Here is a 21,507-nt window from a genome sequence, read left to right as displayed (position 1 = left end):
CTACACTAAACCCCGATTCTGTAACCGGCGTTCATGTTACAGACGCTGATTAGAGATTCGGGTTAGATTAGACATGGCACGCTACACTTATCGCGGCAAGGGATCTCTCTGCCGCTATAAGTATAGCGGGCCGCGGCCCCCTGTCTGATTGCTGGCAGGAGAGTACCCAAACCCTCCTGCCAGAAGATGCCCCCCTCGACACTACCGACCGCCCCCCCCGACACTACCAACCGCCCCCCCGACATTACCGATCTCCCTCCCACCCCGACACTACCGATCGCTGGCAGGAGGGTGCCCAATCCCTCCTGCCCGAAGACGCACCCTCCTCCTCCCGATAATATCGATCGCTGGCAGGAGGGTGCCCAATCCCTCCTGCCCGAAGACGCACCCTCCCCCCCGGCGCTAACAACCCTCAAACCTCCACCCCACCAAACTAACCTTTTCTTAAGGCCAGACGGGTCTTGCCCGTCCAGCCGGCAGGCCCACCTCGTCGAAATGAGGCAGGCCCGCCCCTTCCCAGCCCATCCCGCCGAAGCCTAAGGCCTGATTGGCCCAGGCTCTAGAAGCCTGGATCAATCAGGCCTTAGGCATAGCAGGTCCGCCCATCCCCACTAAGGCCTTAGGCATAGCGGGTCCGCCCATCCCCACTAAGGCCTTAGACAGTGGGGATGGGCGGACCCGCTATGCCTAAGGCCTGATTGATCCAGGCTTCTAGAGCCTGGGCCAATCAGGCCTTAGGCTTCGGCGGGATGGGCCGGGAAGGGGCGGGCCTGCCTCATTTCGACGAGGCGGGCCTGCCGGCTGGACGGGCAAGACCCGTCTGGCCTTCAGAAAAGGTTAGTTTGGTGGGGTGGAGGTTTGGGGGTTGTTAGCGCCGGGAGGGAGGGTGTGTCTTCGGGCAGGAGGGATTGGGCACCCTCCTGCCAGCGATCGATATTGTCGGGGGGGGAGGGTGCGTCTTCGGGCAGTAGGGATTGGGCACCCTCCTGCCAGCGATCGGTAGTGTCGGGGTGGGAGGGAGATCGGTAATGTCGGGGGGGGGGGCGGTTGGTAGTGTCGGGGGGGGGCGGTCGGTAGTGTCGGGGGGGCATCTTATGGCAGGAGGGTTTGGGCACCCTCCTGCCAGCGATCGGACAGGCTGCGGCCCGCTATACTTATAGCGGCAGAGAGATCCCTTGCTGCAATAAGTATAGCGGCCGCGTCTACTTACAATGTAGACCAGCATTTTGCTGGCCTAAATTTTAAGAGTTTCTTCCTCTACTAGGGAGACGCCTAGGGCCACCTAGGTTCTCCTAAGGCCCGCCTAAGGCCCTTAGGCGAGCTTAGGCTTCTTGCGGGTCTCCCTAGGCTCCCGGAGGTGCCTTCAATATAGGTGGCCTGCCTGGGGAGCATTTTTTTAAAAAACGTACATCCCGATTGGCTGATTAGACAGCTGTAGGATGCCTACAGCTGCCTAAAATCGGGACGCACTTTGGAGAATCAGGCCCTAAGTTCTAATCTGCTGATCTGAGAGTCCACGAAGGGCAGAGAGGGATAATGAGTTTATCCAGAAAAGGTGGAAGGCGCAAGAGTTTAATTTTAAAGACTAACATTAGTGTTTTATAAGTGATACGGTGTGTGACAGGTAGAAAGTTTTATTGCCGTATTTTGGATGAGCTGTAGGCGCCGTAATTCTTTTTAGTGGATTCCATTATATAAAGAATTACAGTAATCAAGATGAGAGATGACCAATGAGTGAACAAGGGTTCTGATAACTTTAGTTTCAAGGATAGAAGTTTATAGAAGCAGGAGCAATAAAAATATTAAATAGTAAGGGAGAAAGAATAGAGCCTTGAGTGAACTTTGAAGTTACGTTCATTGAAATAAGAGGTGAACCGTAAGAGAGCTGAACCTGTGATGCCGCAGTTCCTAAGGCGATCAATAAGAAGATAGTGATCTGCAGTGTTGAAGGCGGCGGATAAGTCGAGAGAGATAAGGACAGATTTTCGGTGATCGAGAAAGTAGTGTATAGTAGTGATGAGACCTAGGAAGGATAGTTCTGTGGAATAATTAGAATGAAAGCCGGTTTGATGGGGGTGAAGCACATTGGATTTGTCGATAAATTCTGTGAGCTGGTTATCTTCCAACATTAAGGAAGGATTATTTATTAGCTCTTAATATGCTGTAATGTTATGATCACATATCATCTACTGCAGAATCCTTTTTGATAGAATAAAAAATGATATGACATACAGTGGTCTCTTTTGTAGATAATATGATACAACTACATTAATAAGCACTGTTAGCAAATGACCCCCCAAATATCTATGAGGGATTAGTAAAAAAGAAATGGTGATTCTATTCATCCAAAAGACTGTATTTTTTCTTCAAAGCCTTCGATGACCTGGAAATCTTTTCTAGAATGGTAAACAGATGGGAAAAATTATTATGCTGCTATACAATGTTGAATAATAACCCTTATCAACAAAGATGTAACATGGGTATTAGTTACTAGGCCTCATGACAAACAGAATCACCTCTGGTAAATAAGTGGAAAGATGTTCAAGTTTATATTTGATCATAACTTTCTATGACACCGTTTCTTTTTTTTTTTTAGTATATAAATGTTGACTAAGATATGATTCAATCCAGTCGCATGCATATGTATAACAAACAGAAAAAGAACACCATAGAACACATAGATTTCTCTAGTGAGAGTAAGGTGGTGATAGGTATCATTCATGGGTCAAAAATCTTCAAACTTATCACAACTTTTTTCTAACTGTTGTGCAACAAGATTCTTCACACCAGTGCTAAGCAATAAATTACCGTAATTGCCCATGTTTTTCTCTTATAACATGGTGCAATATTAAAAATGCTGTAAATTACCAGCTAAAGTGGAAATTAGCAACTTATCAAACTGTATGAAAAGTCACTGCTTATCTTAATATTCTCTTGACTTCGTGGCACAAAAAGGCTTGCTAGCCAGCGGTTACAGAAAATTGTAATGCCAAAGCAGCCCCTGCTTTATGCTTTAGACAGGCCGCATTTCGCCTTCCATAGTCGGCTTCTTCAGAAATTTACACAGGCTGCAGCAAAAGCAAAAAACAGCGTTACCTCTAGAAACACATTCGCCAGCATACTAAAAGAACTGATGAAAAGCAATTATCTACTCACATAGAGCAGCAAATTCTCCGCCTTTCTTTCAAATTATTAACTCTTAAATGGCGCTTAAAACTACACAGACGCCAGCACGTGCGCATTGGGATGCAGTGACGTTGCATTGCTTATTTGGTCAAATCTGTCCATCACTTCGCTTGATGTTAAACTGTCTTTATAATTACGCAAGGGCCACTTTTTTTAAAAAAAGGAAAGAAGAATCATTAGTCAAAATCAAACTTGCTCTCGTTTATATTTGTTATACTTAAAAACGGCGATGGCGCATGCGCACTAGGATGTGTGACGTTAAATTGCCTGATTGGTCAAAACTTTCTATTATATCACTAGCTGTCAAACTCTAATAATGGCATCACTGAACTGTCTTTAATATACTGTGTGTGTCACCGTGTCAATTGAACTCGAAAAGATTTTACTTTTAACACGAACAATCACTGCTGTGTGGGTTAAACATACTTCTGGTGGTGCTCAGAAAAGAAGTAATGAAAATATTGAAAAACAATTAGTCTCTGATAAAAGAGAAGTTTTTGAGGATCAATGAAAGAGATTGGAACCCTGTTAAAACAGATTTTTATTATCCAGCTGGATAGTCTGTAGGGTTACTGAGATCCTTTTCCTCTCTCACACATAAGATCACTGACTTTCAGTAGAGACCAAATGTATTGGGTTATTAGATATATTAGTGGCCTCTTCTCCTATGTACGATTAGTTACATTGTATTTATGCCAGGGATTTTCTGGGCTAAATGTGTGTACCTAAGTCAAAAACGGGCACTTAACTCCAAAACACATCCAAATTTTGCCCCTTGTTGTTGTTAGGTGCCATCAACTCGTGTTAGAGTCCTAGTGTCTTGATGAATTGCAGATCTAAAAAGAAATCGGTTTTGTGCTAGTCCAGAAAGGTCTTCCAGCATGGTTGTTTTCAATGTGTCCAGCCATCTGATTGCAGGTCACCTTCTTAACCTGGTTCTTTCAATCTTCCCAAACATTATGTCCTTCTCCATTGATCTCTCTCTTCTGATGGTGTAACCAAAATAAGACCATTGTAACGTCATCATTTGGGTTTCAAGTGACATAGCTGGTTTGATCTCTTCCAGAATTGATTTGTCAGTTCTTCTGGCAGTCTACAACATACCTAAAATCCTTCTATAGCACCAAAGCTCAAATGAGTCAATCCTCTTTTTGTCTTGTTTTTATAGTGTCCAGCTTTTGGACTAATTTTAGGTAGACACTTTTAGGTAAAAATGCCATACTTAGTGGTAGGTGCCTACCAAGTTAGGCACCTAACATTCAATTAAGTTCAAATAAAGCCATTTAGGCCCAGATTCTCTAAATGGTACTGTTTGATGGTCAATCTCATGTCAAACACGCAACAGCGCCATTTAGAGAATCGTGTCATCGGGAAAGGTAGGTGCTAGAAAAGTAGGCCAGAGTTTTCAAAGAATACATTTGTGGCACCTACCTTTGACGTGAATTGTGCCTATGGAGGTGCTTTAATAATAATAATAATTGTATTCTTATATACCGCCAAAGCCATGGTAGTTTGTGGCAGTTTACAACAAAGAAGAGCTGGACAAACAGCGAATACAGGTACAATGTAAGATCATAAAAAAATATAGGAGAGCATGATACAGAGGTGAAGCATAAAAGAATTTGGGGAACTATTCGGTTAGGGTTGGAGAGGAAAGGCTTGAGAGGACTTGGTTACAAATCGGTTAAACAAGTTTGTTTTTACAAGATTTCTGAAATGTTGGTAGGATGAGGAGTGCGTGATAATGTTACCCAGCCAATCGTTCCGTTGACCTGCTTGGAAGGCAAGTGTTCTGTTCAGGTATCTTTTGTAATGGCAGGCCTTTAGTGTTGGGTGGTTAAATAGATGTAGGCTGTGTGTGGGTCTGGATGGGCGTTCTAAGTTGAAGTGGGGACCGAGCCTAGAATTTATTTGAAATTGCCTAACACCACTTCCAGCATTAGCTATGCCTACAGTAGAATTAGACATATAGGTGCCAGAAATGTAGACCTTGGGTGCCATTTTACAGCTAAGGAATGGTCTCAGATGGGCATTGAAGTTTGTAATGCTTTCTCTTGTGTACCTATTAAAGAAAATGCTTACAAAGTTCTCACTAAGTAGTACTTTACTCCTGCCCGCATGCACAAAATGTATCATGGAGTGTCTGCCACCTGTTGGCGCTGTGGGGTGGGGATTGGTACATTTTTACATATTTGGTGGGAGTGTAGGGTATTGCAACCCTTTTGGACATGCTACCGGTGCCTTAACAGCTTTTAATAAAGCTTTTAAACACAGTTTTATACTTAACGTAAGCACCAATTGCACACCTACTAGTGCCCATGTTAAGGTGCCATTTAGAGAATATGAGCCTTACTATATAAGGTGTTAAGTTCCAATTATTAGAACCAATGAATGCACCTAACTTTAGGAGGACTTTATAGTGAAAGAACCTCTGTGTGCTTTAATACCTTTCAGAGATAAACCATCTGCTCTCAACTTTCTCATGATGAGTTCTTCACATAGGGGGTCTTTTATTAAAGGTTAGTGCAAGTTATCTGTCACACGACCCATTTTATTCCTAAGGACCCTGCTGCAGATAACAGGTAAGAGCTGCCCATAGTGTGGTATGATTGTACTGGAACAATAATGTTTGAGATTTTATAATTATATAAAGAAGTACCAAACACTGAGATCATCTTTCTATTTTTTTTTTCTCACATTCATGGAATCTCTCTATTTCAGCAGTTGCATATATCTTGACATATAAACACAAAGGACCTTTGGTACTCCCTTCTTAGACACCAGTCAATAAATCTTATTCATTTTGAAAGTGTACAAAACATACAGTATGTGACTTTATTTCATGTATGAATTAAAGTCTGCATAATTGCACTTAATTAGTGTAAAACAAAACATTTGGTTAATGTGTCTAGGTTATATCCCAAAAGGACCTATAAATATATTTAAGCAGTTTTAACTCATCAGGTAGATTGAAAACATGTTATATATAGTATATATATGCAGTGCACATTTAAGCTCTCTTGAGTCTATTGCCTGAGGAGGTAGTCAAGGCAACTAAGGTAGCAGAGTTCAAAATAATATGGTGCAAGTTCTGAGAAGAAATATCCACGGAAGATTATCAACCAGGTATCCTTGAAAAAGCCATGACTTATCCCTTGATATGGCAAGATGTAGGCCTCAATGGTCATTGGTCTTTCTCTGTGAGAATCTTATGTTCTTTGGATCTTCATTCCAAATATACAGAACCATTGGCCATGAAGGTGAGATAAGATTCTTGACTTTACCCTAGAACTTATATTAATACTGTACGGCATGATGCTGAGTCTGATACTATATAGAAAATTCTTCTTTGATTAGGCTTGTTATGATATTTTTGATAGACCTTTAACTGCATAGTATCTCGACTAATTTATTACTAAGGCCAGATATAAATGTGTACCTTTCTGATTGTACATAAGGGGTGGATTGTAATTTTAGCAGAACTCCACCAAGGAAATATAATTTTTTAAAAAGTAGAAAAGAGTATTTATTGATTATACAAATCTTAGAATAAGAATGTTTTTAGGTCTGTATTAAATTTGTCTACTGAGGTGAGATGACATATGGAAATTAGGAGGGAGTTTCAGTGCTGAGGTCCATTCACAGAAAAGATGGAAAGTCTGATATGTTTGTGTACTATTTTGTGATGGAAATCTAAGATGTTGGTGTCCAGATCTAGGTGATCCTGAAGGAGTTTAAGGAGTAAGAAGACACATAATAAAGTGGTTCACCAGACTGTAATGATCTGAAAATTAATAAGAGCATTTTATAGGTGATATGGTGGTTCACAGGGAGCCAGTGGCATATCGATACCCCTTCTCTGATAAACATTAGAATCAAATAGAGGTGGCAAGATAGGATATGAACTCTGCATAAAGATGATTCACAACGTACCCTCAACTGAAGAAAGGCAGCCGTCAACAATTTAGAATTATGGAGATGAAATAACGTGACTTCCAGGTATGTAAAAATTTCAAACCTTCAAAAAGGATTATTATTGTAATTTAAAAGAGAGAAAGCCTGTCTAAATAGATTCCATCTGTCTTTAAAATTATTTCCAACTCAAAAGATAAACATTTAATGCAGCAGTGCTCAATGTCAGTCCTTGAGGTCTGTAACCGAGTCAGGTTGTCAGAATTTTTTCAATGAAAACCTATGAGATCTATTTGCATGTTCTGCCTCTCTTGTATGCAAATAGATCCTAAAAGTCTGACTGGGTTGTGGACCTTGAGGACCGACATTGAGCACCCCTGACTTGAGGGTTGAAATACAACATGATTTAACCAAGCAGGAGGAATTCCCACCTGGAAAATCCATACGGATTATTCAAGGAAACAAAAATCAGGCACTTTTAGCTGGAGAGTGCCACCAAACAACTGCAACACTATCTGGTTAGAGCTGACGTGGTCTGGAGGATGGGTTGGGGTAGAGCTCAAAGTTTTCAGGGCATTGTATATATTCAGTGATGATAGATAGATAGGAAGATAGATACTAAGGGCTCCTTTTACGAAGCCACGTTAGCGGTTTAACGCGTATAATAGTGCACGCTAATTTGCCAGCCACGCTAGCCGCTACTGCCTCCTCTTGAGCAGACGGTAGTTTTTCGACTCGCACGGGGGTTAGCGCATGCTAAAATGTTGCGTGCCGATAAAGCTGCTAACGCGGCTTCGTAAAAGGAGCCCTAAGTTAACAAAGAAGTCTGTTCTAGGGGCCTCCTTTATCAAGATCAATAACGTATCCCGGAATAGAAAATGCACCGAAACCCATAGGAATTGAATGGGCTTTGGTACATTTGCTGCACGGGACTCACTAATGCGGTTTGATAAAAGAGGCCCTATGTTAATAAGGCACCAATCTGGGTATCATCATTAAATATCAGTAACTCAGACCTGGACAGCGGTTGACAAGGAATATTCTGATCTGATTAAGCCAATGTAAAAAACAAACAAAAAATAAAAATAAAAAAACATAAAACACCTGAATGCCTACAGATGAATATTGCCACCTTATTTTGGGTAGCATGCACTACTCTTATTAGTGCATATCAACATTTTGGGTGAGTTATTTTCAAAGTCATGTCCATGGATAATATAGCTAAATTAGGTTGACACCTGAATAAATGAAAGCACCCACCAAATATCCAGATATCTGGCACTTGTATTTGGATATAACTTGACAATAACCCCCCCCCCCCAAAAAAAAAACAAAAAAAAAAACACACACAAAAAAAAATATGACCATTGGAGACTGAAAATTTCCTGCTGAATCTTTTTATATTCATATTTTCCTTTGACACAAGTATAGATTTCTAAATAAAACATCAACCAGCTGGTGCATTAGTTGCAAGAGGACCACCAGGAAAGCATGGGGCCTTTTTCCAGAGCCAAGGAAGTGATTCCTGCTCTACAAATGCACCAAAACACATAGGAATTGAAAGGGCTTTGGAGCATTTGCCTTATGGGACTTAATACTATAGCTTTGTAAAAGGAACCCTAGGTGAGGGAATTTCAAAATGAAATCTAAAAATATGCATTGGTTACTTATGTGGCCCAAATTATTAAAATCACTTAGATCAGCCTCCCACCTGCAGATGGCCTTTTTCCTTTATCATAGGGCTTTTTGGACCCCTGCCAAATCCGCCAAAATTAATAGATCCGATGATGGCCACTGCTGGACTTGCCATTCTAATGATGGCTCGCTATATCATATGCTCTATGCTTGCCCTTACGTTTCCTCTTTCTGGTCAGATATTTGGTCTACAATTATCCACATATTTCATATAACTGACCCTTTTTCCCTAGATATATTATTTACTGGAGCTTTAATATTGTCCTCCTCTCTGTCTACACACCATGAACGCTTATTGCTAATATTGCTGTTCATTGCTCTCTCCCTCATCCTTCAACACTGGAAGGATACGTCAAAATTACATGTCACTCAATGGTGGAATTCAGTTTGCTTACATGTAAAATATGAACGCTACATTGCTGAACGCCACAACTCCCTTCCCTCCTACACCAACACCTGGTCTGTATTGTTAGATTATTGCAAATCCAACCTTTGATATTTTTCTTTTTCTCATTATCTTATTGTTTCGTATGTTACCGAATTGCCTATACTGGAATCTATAATAATTACCTATCATGTTTACTGCTTCATATATGTATTTCTGGCACATGACATCTCTCATACGTATTATTACTCTTTTTTATTATTACCCACTCTTCTCTCCCGCATATATTGGTATGATATTATCTTACAGTTTGATGCACTTCACATGTGTTAATGCGTGTCCATATCAAGTGTTCTCTCTTTTGGGAACACTCAAATTGTTGGTATTGTATTGTATTATTTTACAAAATCAATAAAAAATTATTTGAACTTAAAAATTGCACAAGAAATGTCAATGATATTTTTAATGTTTTTTTTCTATGAAATGATAGGAAGCAATGAATTTTTAGTTTCACTTTCAAAAGAATGCACACTGTCAGAAACGAGAGCATTAATTTTTTGAAAAGTATGTATACTCTATCCCAATATAATGTGCATCAAAAACCATTGTACAAGTGTGAATAGTACATCGAAAGGAGTATGCCCTCTTTGCAAAAACATGCTCATTCTTTATTCCAGTTTCCTAATTTAACACTAGCAATTGCAGATAAAATTGTTAGTTTTTGTTCTTCTCTTCAGGATGCCATGGAGCGCAATTCCATAGGAACAAGAAATCTCACCAGTGTGACGGAATTTGTGATTCTTGGATTCAAAGACTTTCCAGAGATGCAGCTCCCTCTCTCCGTGGTCTTCTCACTCCTCTACCTGATGGCAGTGTTTGGGAACCTCCTAATTATCTGCTTAGTATGTGCTGATCGACACCTACAGAACCCCATGTATTTCTTCTTGGCCAACCTCTCCATCATTGATATTGGCTCTTTGACCAACATTATACCGGAATTACTAGTAGTCCTTTTCACAAATAACAGTAATATATCTTTCAGTGGATGTATTTTGCAAATGTACTGTTATTCGGTGTGTGTAGGTATAGAATTTCTACTTCTTACTGTCATGGCATATGACCGCTATGTGGCAATATGTAATCCTCTGCGTTATACTATGATTATGAATAAGAGGGTATGTGTTCTTCTGGCAGCTGTTGCATGGATAACAGGTTTCTTAGAGATATTACCATTTGCTATAATTATATCCCAATTTTCTTTCTGCCACTCCAATGTAATCAGTCATTTCTTTTGTGAAATCACAGCACTGCTCAAACTTTCCTGCACAAACATTATGATTATTCAATATATGACTTACGTAGAAGGGGTGATTTCAATCTTTATCCCTTTTCTCCTGACTCTAACATCTTACATATTTATCATCTCCACCATCCTGAAAATCCGCTCAACAAAAGGGAAAAGCAAAGCCTTTTCCACCTGTTCTTCCCATCTTACGGTCATCATCCTCTTATATGGAACTTTGATTGGAATGTATTTTCAGCCTAACACATGGGATTCTAAAAACTCAAACAAGTTGCCCAGTGCAATGTGTATAGTCACTTTCCCATTGTTAAACCCTCTGATTTATAGTTTGAGAAGCAAAGAGTTAAGATTGGCCCTCAAGAAAGCCATTAAAAGGGAAACAAAATGTTTGAGCCAATAAAAAATTCTGCTAGATATTTGGTCTGCAAATTTACTTTAGTGGCCCTTTAGGGCAATTTTTCAAGGAACATGAGAACTTCTGAAATGATGAGTATTTCAGCTTATGGGCTTTGCACCAGTTTTTAAAGGAAACAAAAGCATATGCATTTCTTTGGGACCTGCTTAAAAAATACCACAGAAGAGAGAGAAGCTTCTAAATTTGCTTTATAATTTAAATGTTTTTAACATTATATGGTGGCCTTGAATTAAAGCTTTTCACCAAAAAAGACATGCATTATCAGTTGTAGATTTCAATTTAATAATTTATATTAAATCTATATTAAAGACTGGAGTAAATGTGCATTTGTTTGATATGTTGACCTGTGGTAGCTGGAAAACCACTGTAATAAGTATTGTTAGCCATCTTGAAGCCGGGACATTAGATCATTTGTTATTCTATTGTCCATTAATACTTGCTTTTTGAAAATCAATGTGGGGGTCAAATAAATAATTTGTTAGATAATCCGGTGACATTATCCTATGACATTGTATTGTTTTGCATGTCAATGCGGGCAAAAAGCCAAATATCCTCTAATAACAATAAGCTTCTACTCATTATGTCAGGGGTTGCCATACAACAGATTACGAATAATTTGAAAAATTGGGAGAGGCTGAATTACAGCTTTTGGTGGAACTCTTTGTGTCACATATTCAAAATGGAAAGGATAATTGCCATGTAGCAGGGGAATTTTAAAAAATTTTAGGTTATTTGGGAGCCATTAACAAGATACTGTAAAAATTGAAATTACTGCATAGAATAAATATTATTTTTTCCCTTTTCTTCATACACGTCTAGGGTGGGGTGGAGTGGGGTGGGAATATTTTATGATTTCTTTTGCTTATGAATAACTGTTGGGTATAAGGGAGGGGGATATTTAATGTGAGTTAGAATTTGATGATATATTAAGTGATGTTAAAGTATAAATGATTGTATTATATTTTACACTTATTGTGAGTTTTAAAAGTGAATAAAGATTAATTAAAAAAAAAAAAGAGTTGTTAGTATTGCTGGCATTTATGGATAAGAGCAGTGTTGCTAATATGGGGCAGTGGTTGTTGTCTTTGTTGATACAAATGCGAACACATAATTTATGGGCTGCTATATGGTCTCCCGTCTGTTTTGACTTAATAAAAAATATTAGTAAACAGGTGCACCTGCTTCAAAAAAATCTATCTTTCTTTTCAATTTATAAGATTTGTTTGCAAAATGTAGTATTATGAAATATAGAAATGTAGCATTATTGCCGCCATTTGATTCAGGTAATACTGCCCATATAGTGGAAGACTGCACATATGGTCCTTTTTGCCTGCAGAAAGGCTGGGAAATATAGTTACATAGAATACTTAGAAGGGCATAATCGAAAGGAACGTCTAAATCTGTTTTCGTCCAAGTCGCAAGAAGTCCAAAGTAAAAAAGAGCTTAGGACATATTTTCGAAAAATACGTCCAAATTTTTTTTCGTTTCGAAAATCGGCTAAGTATACATCCTGCTGATCTGATTGTCCAAGCCGCTAAATCGTCCATCTTTATACCACATTTTTGTTCAACTTTTCATCCAAGTCAAAAATGCCTAGAACAAGCCCTGTTGGATGTGAGAAGGGACTGAACACCCAGACATGGCACTTAAATAGTGGGGTTCCTTACAGGGCACTGCTATGAACTTCACAAGAAGGGTTCCATGCCTTCATCTCACTACAGCTCCCTTATATGGCATGGTGAGCCCCCCAAACTACCTCCAGAATCCCCTAGATCCACTTATCTACCACCCCAATAGCCCTTATGGCTGCAGGAGTCACTTATATGCTAGTAAAAAAGGGTTTAGGGGGTATATAGGGGAGTGCACATGTTTCAATATCAATGCAGTGATTACAGGGGCTTATGGGCATGGATCCATCTCTCTATGGGTCCCTAACCCACCCCCAAAACAGTATAAGATGCCTCTGTGCAGCACGACTAGGCTTTCCTATGCCAGGCTGTCAGGTGATGATGTTCTGGAGGCACAATTTTCAAGTTGTGATTAATATTTTTATGGTGTGTGTGTGGGGGTTTGGTGATCACTGGGGTAGTGTGTGGGGGTCTGTATTATTTGTTTGCAGTGCTTATTTGGTCACTTTAGGTGGGTTTTTGTGACTTAGACCATGTTTTAAATTGTCTAAGTCACAATGCCCAAGTTTCATCTATGCTGTGCTGTATAACTTTTGGTTATACATGCAGTACGACTAAGTCTAAGCCGGCCCACATCCTGCCCAAATACCACCCTCGACACTCCTCCTGAAACGCCCCATTTAGCTATAGTCATTCAGCGGCACTTTGAAGGCCTAGGTCATTTAGAAATACGTCCAAAACCCAGTTTGATTATCGGCCCTTGGACGTCTTTCGTTTATGATCGTCCACGTGCTGACTTAGGCCTTAGCTCATATTCGTTTATGATCGTCCAAGTGCTGACTTAGGCCTTAGCTCATATTCATTACTCAAATACTTCTATTTCCAAGCATTGGTACTGAAAAGGTCTGTTTTTTGGATTGATCTTCGAACATTAAGGAGGGATTATCTATAATAATAAAACCTTAGTTAGCACATACGCACTACGATTGAAACTCCGTGCCTTCGTGCCTCCATGCCACATTAAAACGCATGTGCAGTACAATATAGCCGCTGACCAGAGAAGCGTCTCAGCGCACGATATGCTGTCGGTATTCCAGAGCAAATGAGAACTGATTTCATTGGACTAGAGTCCATGCCACACTTCAGAGGCAAAAGGAGAAAATAGGAGATGGGAACTAGGGGCTGAGAAAAAGGGTAGGTGGAAGAAGGGGGCTGTAGCTGGGGTTGGTATTGTAAAAAGGAAACATGTTAGAGAAAGGAGCTGGGAGCTGACAATGGGCATGTGTAAGAGAAGAGGTCTGGGGGCAGAAAAGGCAATATGTATGAGAAGGAGGCTTCAAAAGGGACATGTGAGGAAAGGGGGCTGGGGCTGGAGACTGAAAGGGAAAAGATGGGAGAAGAGGGCTGGGGGCTAAAAAGGGGTTTGGAGCGGGGGCTGAAAAAAGGGGACATGTGAGGGTAGGAGGCTTTAAAGGTGGAGTTCTTGGGAAAAGAAACCTGTGTAGTGAAGTAGGCCGCTGTCCAGGCCTACCTCGAAATGGAGACCTCACACTCTATATACTAGTATCAATCAATAAGTATATTTATTAACAAATCAGTAACAGCTTACAAGAATAAATCATTCAGCATATAGAGTAACAGAATATGATCTTCAGGCCTGAGGATCCTTTGATGTCTGTTCTACCTACTTCCTCTTACATGCCTGTTTTTATACATTTCTTGGTGGCCAGCACCACGTTGGTCTAAATCACATGATAAATCTTTATTGGTTATTTTCTTACACGTCATTACATTTGTTAATTCATTAATTGGTTCATAATATCTGTGTCATACCATATGCATGTCCTGTTTACCAGAAAACCTATCCTTTTCCCGCATATGTCCCTTTCATTTACCATATAAGCAATTCCGAGTCTCAAACTCCCTCCCTGCTGTGGTATGATAAGACACATCTTGCTAAATAATATTCTTGAGAATTCTATTTTCTGACCATGAGCTGTGTTCATCTTTGCATAATATCCGGCCAGGTGTGAGCCCTGTTGTCATGCATTAGAATTAAGTCTTGTTTTTTACAAGTTTTGCTTACTGTAGCTAACTCAGAAACAGGGTATTTCCCAATCAGTATATGCCAGATGGCAAGTGGGTTATGAAATATCTGTTACAGTTAATATACTGATTTATTAGAGCAAGAGGGAGGAGGGGGGAGGGGGTTTCTCCTGTGAGGTCTGGTTTCTTCACCGTTAATGTTATCCAAAGGACTTATCCTGCTTCACCTGTATCACACAAGGACTTACAAGGATTTTATACCAAAACTTTCCATGATTTTCTTCTTCTTTCCATCTTCCTTTCCCTCTCAGTAGGAGGCTGTTAAAAGAAAACAGTTCGGAGAAGAGCTTGGGACTGCAAAAGGTGATTTGTGAGAGAAGAGGTCTGGGTCTGGATTTGGGGGCTGAAAAGGAAGACAGGTGTGATAAAGAGACTGGGGCTAGAACTGAGGGCTTGAAGAGCAGGTATGAGAAGGGGATTAGGGTTGGGGGCTATAAAAAGGGAATGTGTGAGAGAAGGGAGCTGGGGATGAAAAAAGGTGGGAGAACGGGGCTACAAAAGGGGACATGTGAGAGAAAAGGACTAGGACTGAAGCTGGGGGCTAAAAAGGGGGCATGTGAGAGAAAGGGGCTGAAGATAGGAGCTGGAAGAATAAGTGAAGATACAGAAGCAAAGGTTGATGGGAAAAGGGGGAATGGAGAGGGAGTTCTATGGAGGTGAAGGACACAGAAAGGGGACAGATTTTTAAGTTGGTGAAAAAAGGTGGAAATAGGGAAGGTAAAAGGGGAAATGGGAGCCTGAATATGGGGGTAAGACATAAGAAGAATAGCCATACTGGATCAGACTAATCTATTCTAGCACCCGTTAATGTAACGGGCTTAAACACTAGTTCTCTAATAAAGCAGATATAATATTCACTTGAGTGACCTAATGTTTAGAGCAGTGGGTATGAACCAGAAGACCCAAGTTCAAATCCCATGTCCTCTCTTTGTCACTTTCTTTTCATTGTGTTAACTCTCTATCCTTCTAATAAAACACCATCAACAACTTATAAATCTCTTGATTAATGGTGAATAGAAAACTGAAACTGATTTCTTATGCTACTATATACTATTGAAACACATGGACGTGGATGACACGCTCTAGAGACATTGTAGTAAACTTGCAAATAACAGCCTCCATTTACTAACTCAAAGTAATGCACAGATTTATTAAATTGCACTACTGCATTGTCAACATGACTCATTAATACATAGGGGCCCTTCCTCTAAAAATTAAGGTGTGCTAAGCTCTAGTAAATGAGCCCTTTAATGAATCACTTTTTATCCTGTGGGTACACTGAATGAACTTTCAGTGCAGGTAAAACATAAGAATTGCTATACTGGGTCAGACCAATGGTCCATATAGACCAGTATCCTGTTTCCAACAGTGGACAATTGTATTGCAAAAGGCAAGGAGCCACTTCAATAGGTTGCTTAAAGCCTGGGTTACCTAAAAAAATTGGCACCAACTGTGTAATAAGTGTTGTTCTATAAAAGTTAAGATGCATTGTACAGAATCATGCTTAATACTGCCTATGTAGTATATCCTGCAGTCAATAGTGAGATACTGTCAAATAATCACTCTTGTAAACATTCAGTATTCTAAATAAATCTTAGATTCCTTTGTTTTTTTCCATGAAATTTTATAGATTTTTCAAAAAGTTACAAGAAACAAAAACAATAACAAAATTTTTTCAAGGGCTTCAGATATGCTTGTGGCCATGGCTTCCTCACTAGCCCCATTATTTTCATTTTTCACTTAAACTTTAAAGTGCTCTGTGCTCTGCTTATAAAAGTTAATAAACTTTCAATGTTAAAACTTATCTTTTTATCTTAGTGTTATTCTCCTGTTCACATCGGGAAGGGACCTGACATTCCGACATGTTTCGCCCGTAGTCTGTTTCAAGTCCCCTTCAATACTTTTTCTGCACCTTCCCGATCTACGCAATGTTTGTGAATCAAGTTCGTTTAAAGTTTATTAACTTTTATAAGTAGAGCACAGAGCACTTTAAAGTTTAAGTGAAAAACGAAAATAACGGGGCTAGTGAGGAAGCCATGGCCACCAACCATATCTGAAGCCCTTGGCATATCTGAAGCAAATGGCATATCCGAAGCCCTTGAAAAAATGAACAAAGGAATCTAAGATTTATTTAGGATACTGAATGTTTACAAGAGTAATAGTGCCTATGTGGCATCAGAGGTCTCTAGGCATTCTAACTTTTAGGTATACCATATTTATGCCAGGGTTTTTTGGCCTATGTGCATATATGTCTAAGTTAGGTACACAATGCTGCAAGTCAAAAATAGGCACCTAATTTCAAACAAACCCACGTTTCACCTATGAAAGGCATTAGGCATCATTAAGTGTCCTAACTTTTAGGCACACCATATTTACGTAAGGGTATGCTTCATATAAATGCATGCATCAGCACCTAAGTCAAAAACAGGTACCTAACTACAAAACATACCTATTCTGTAGCCCTAATCATTCCCAATTTTAGGTAGACCCTTTAGACCAGGCACCTACTAACTTATGGTAAATGTTTACCAACATTCAATTCTCTAAAGGACTCATTTTCAAAAAAGATAGATGTCCAATAGAAGGCCTTCCTGGGTGTCCTACTAGGCTTCTTAGCTGCTGGTAAACACAATTTGAGGGGGCATGTTATGAGTGGGTTTTCGGCATTTGGACATCTTGCGGTGATAAACAAACCTTTCCCAAGATATCAAGGACGGAACTTAGACGTCCAGTGCTAGACCTGTTTTAAAAGCATGTATGTGCCAAAAAGGTACCCAAAATGACCAGATGACCACTGGATGGATTAAGTAATGATCCTTCACTTTCCCGGTGACCCCACTCCCACCCCACAAAGATCTGAATAAACAATACATACCTTTAGAACAGGGGTGTTGAAGTCCCTCCTCGAGGGCCGCAATCCAGTCGGGTTTTCAGAATTTCCCCAATGAATATGCATGAGATCTATTAGCATACAATGAAAGCAGTGCATGCAAGTAGATCTCATGCATATTCATTGGGGAAATCCTGAAAACCCGACTGGATTGCGGCCCTCGAGGAGGGACTTTGACACCTCTGCTCTAGAACATCAGCATCTGGTATGGGAAAACCTAGTAGAATACTATACTGGTGTCAAAAGTAGCCTGGTGAGTGGGCTAGTGAACCATAGAGAGTAGGATCCAGGCCCATAAGCTATTCTAAAGAAATCATTAATGGTAGAAGGTGTGAGCCCACTAAAACTTATCCAAACACTACTATACTGCCCTGTAGGTGCCACATGCAGCCATAAGGGCTATTGGGGTAGGAGACAGGTAGATATAGAAGGTTTTTACATAACTTATAAGGCAGTTATGGTGAGATTTACATCTGATACCCTTTATATCAAGTTCACAGCAGCGCCTTCTAAGGTGTCCCATTCCTCTGTTGACATGTCTGTGGTCAGTCCATTACAATGCTGGCCCTCCCATGTCCAAATGGTCTGGATTTAGATGTTTTTAACTTGTATGTCTTTGTAGTCAAAAAATAGCTAAAAATTAAGGCATTAGCTCATTAAAAAAAAAAACAAATTTAGTCAGCTAGTGGTTTCAAAGATTGGCTTTTTCCCGCCCTCAACTTCTGGATGTCTTGTATGAAATGTCCAAAGTCAAACTTAGACGTCCTATCAAAACCCTCTAATTTTGAGGTGTTAAGTGTCAATTATAGGCACAGATTAAGCATATTAATCAATTAAGATAGGCATCTACATCATCTAGGCATGCATATGTACGCAAATAACTTTAGGTACACTTTGTAGAATTTGGCGGTCTGTATATTTCAGCAATTGCATTCATCTTGACATATACACACAAATGATCCTTGGCACTCTCTTATTAGATACCAGTCAACAAAATTTTAAAATATTTAATAAGTACAGTGGTGCCTCGCATAACGAACGCCTCGCACAGCGAACGCTGCACACAACGAACTTCATGTCATGATTCATACAACGAACTTCGTTTCACACAACGAAGTCGCCCGAGCTTCCACGATCGCTGCCGATGTATTGAATCCTTCCGCGCAGGCACTGCAGGCAGTCATTAGTCACTGCGCTTAACGCGTTTCACATAACGAACTTTTCGCATAACAAACTTGCTCCTGGAACGAATTAAGTTCGTTGTGTGAGGCACCACTGTATTCAAAAAATAAGTAACATTATTTCAATGATGAATTAAAGTGTGCATAATTAATCTTAAATACTGATACACAAACCACTCGGTTGGTGTGTCCAGGGATCATATCTCAAAAGGACCAATAAATGAATGTAAACAGTTTTAACTTATCAGGTAGTTTGAAAACACATTCTCGAAAGTATATTTATGCCACACACATTTAAGTTCTGGAGTCAATTCTAAAGGATGTTGTCAAGGCAACTAATGTAACGGAGGTCAAAACAATTTGGAATATATTCTGAGAAGACATGTCCATGGAATATTATTAGTTGGGAAGACTTGAGAAAGCCATGACTTATCCCTTGAAATGACAACATGTTGGCTTCAGTGGTCTTTTGGTCTTCCTCTACAAGAATATCCCTTTTCTTCCCTTTTGTCCCTTTTGTAATCAAGTCTTTGTTTCGACCTTTTCCCCCCCTATTTTAATTTAGTTTTTTTTATTTTCTCTCTTTTTTATATATAACTTTTTTATAATTTTTTTTATTATTGTAAACCGACCAGATACTTTTGATGGTTGGTATATCAAAATATTAATAAACTTGAAACTTGATCTTCTTTCCAAATGTACTCGTATAAAAAATATTGGACATTAAAGTGAGATCAGCAGCATCTTGAGTTTACCCAGGAACCTGAATTAATGCACTCAATATGATGCTGAGTCTGATACCAGATTTAGAAATCTGATTTCGAAAACTTCTTTGATTATGCCTCTCATGATATTTTTTCATAGAACTTTAAAATAGTGTCTTGACTATTTCATCACCAGGTACAGATATAAATATATCCCTTTCTCATTTTAAGTCAATGCAAAATTTGGAAAAAAAAATATATCTTGCATTTACTTTTCTGCCTTTCTGGTAACTGATACCTCTTCTCCGATAAACATTTGAATCAAATAGAGATGGCATGAACTCTACATTAAAATGATTCACAACATACCTCAACTGAACAAAGACACGCAATAGCAATTTAAAATATGGAGATCCACATAAAGTGACTTCCAGGTATGTAGAAGTTTCAAACTTTCAAAAGGATTATTGTAGTAATTTTCGTTGGCAGTGGGTTATCTGAGTCCAAGCCTACTGCACTAGGGTTCTGCTACTTTTCAGATCAGGGAGTTTGGGGTGGGGGTGGGGTGGGAGGGGTGTTGAATCCGATCTCATGTATCTGATTATTTTCTTTGTAATTGTGATTCGTGTTTGTTGGTTTGTGTTTTTGTATTTTTTGATAATAAAAATCGATTCAACATAAAAAGAGAGAGAAGCCTATCTGATTAGATTCCATCTGTCTTTACAATGATTTCCATCTCAAAAGATAAACATTTTAAACAGGGGAGCTGGGAAAATTCTAAGTTTTTGCCCCATAAAAAGACTATGGGGAAATCGAAAAACTTAGAATTTTCCCAGATCTTACCAAAACAACACAGGACCACAGAAAGCTGTTTCTAACTATGAGGGAAGAAGCTGTAAAAATGAGAGCAAATTTCTTGTTATCCTACCCATGTAAATGTATTCCTTGAGCAAGAGCAGCTTCGAAACTTTTTGGATACAAAAAAATTAATGCAATAGTACTAGAGCTGAAAAGAAAGAGGGCCGGTTTCAACCTGGTTAAGCTTTACTTGTAACCTTTTTTCTTTTTATAGTAAGAGAGCTCTCTATCTTTCTCACTTGTTTCTCCAATGTTATGGTGTGGTCTAAGGAAGAGTTATAATGGTTTAATCTTGATATGATCTATAGTTTATTATGTTTGTCTTTTTCTTTTGAATTTTTGATGATAATCATATATATTCTTTAACAATTGTGCTCTGTATTGCTGTGTCAAGAGGATTCTTGTATATTAATTTGAAATGCAAATAAATATGAAAAAAACAAAAAAAAAACCCCAACAGCTCAGTGTCAGTCCACAAGGTCTTTAAACTAGTCGGGTTGTCAGAATATTCCCAATGAATGCGTATGAGATCTATTTGTATGTACTGCGGACCTTGAGGAGTGATTTCTGCACTGCAAATGCAAGCTGTCAGAAATGAGAGCACACTCTTTTAGAAAGAGTGCCTATTCTTTCTCAATACAGCGGGTGTACAAAACCATTGCACAAGTGTGAATAGTTACATAGTAACATAGTAGATGACGGCAGATAAAGACCCGAATGGTCCATCCAGTCTGCCCAACCTGATTCAATTTAAATTTTTTTTTTTTTTTCTTCTTAGCTATTTCTGGGCGAGAATCCAAAGCTTTACCCGGTACTGTGCTTGGGTTCCAACTGCCGAAATCTCTGTTAAGACTTACTCCAGCCCATCTACACCCTCCCAGCCATTGAAGCCCTCCCCTGCCCATCCTCCTCCAAACGGCCATGCACAGACACAGACCGTACAAGTTTGCCCAGTAACTGGCCTAGTTCAATCTTTAATATTATTTTCTGATTCTAAATCTTCTATGTTCATCCCATGCTTCTTTGAACTCAGTCACAGTTTTACTCTCCACCACCTCTCTCGGGAGCGCATTCCAGGCATCCACCACCCTCTCCGCAAAGTAGAATTTCCTAACATTGCCCCTGAATCTACCACCCCTCAACCTCAAATTATGTCCTCTGGTTTTACCATTTTCCTTTCTCTGGAAAAGATTTTGTTCTACGTTAATACCCTTTAAGTATTTGAACGTCTGAATCATATCTCC

The sequence above is a fragment of the Geotrypetes seraphini genome, chromosome 16 (genome assembly GCF_902459505.1).
Source record: "Geotrypetes seraphini chromosome 16, aGeoSer1.1, whole genome shotgun sequence".
NCBI classification, from domain to species: Eukaryota; Metazoa; Chordata; class Amphibia; order Gymnophiona; family Dermophiidae; genus Geotrypetes; species Geotrypetes seraphini.
Note: the sequence above shows the minus strand (reverse complement) of the source record.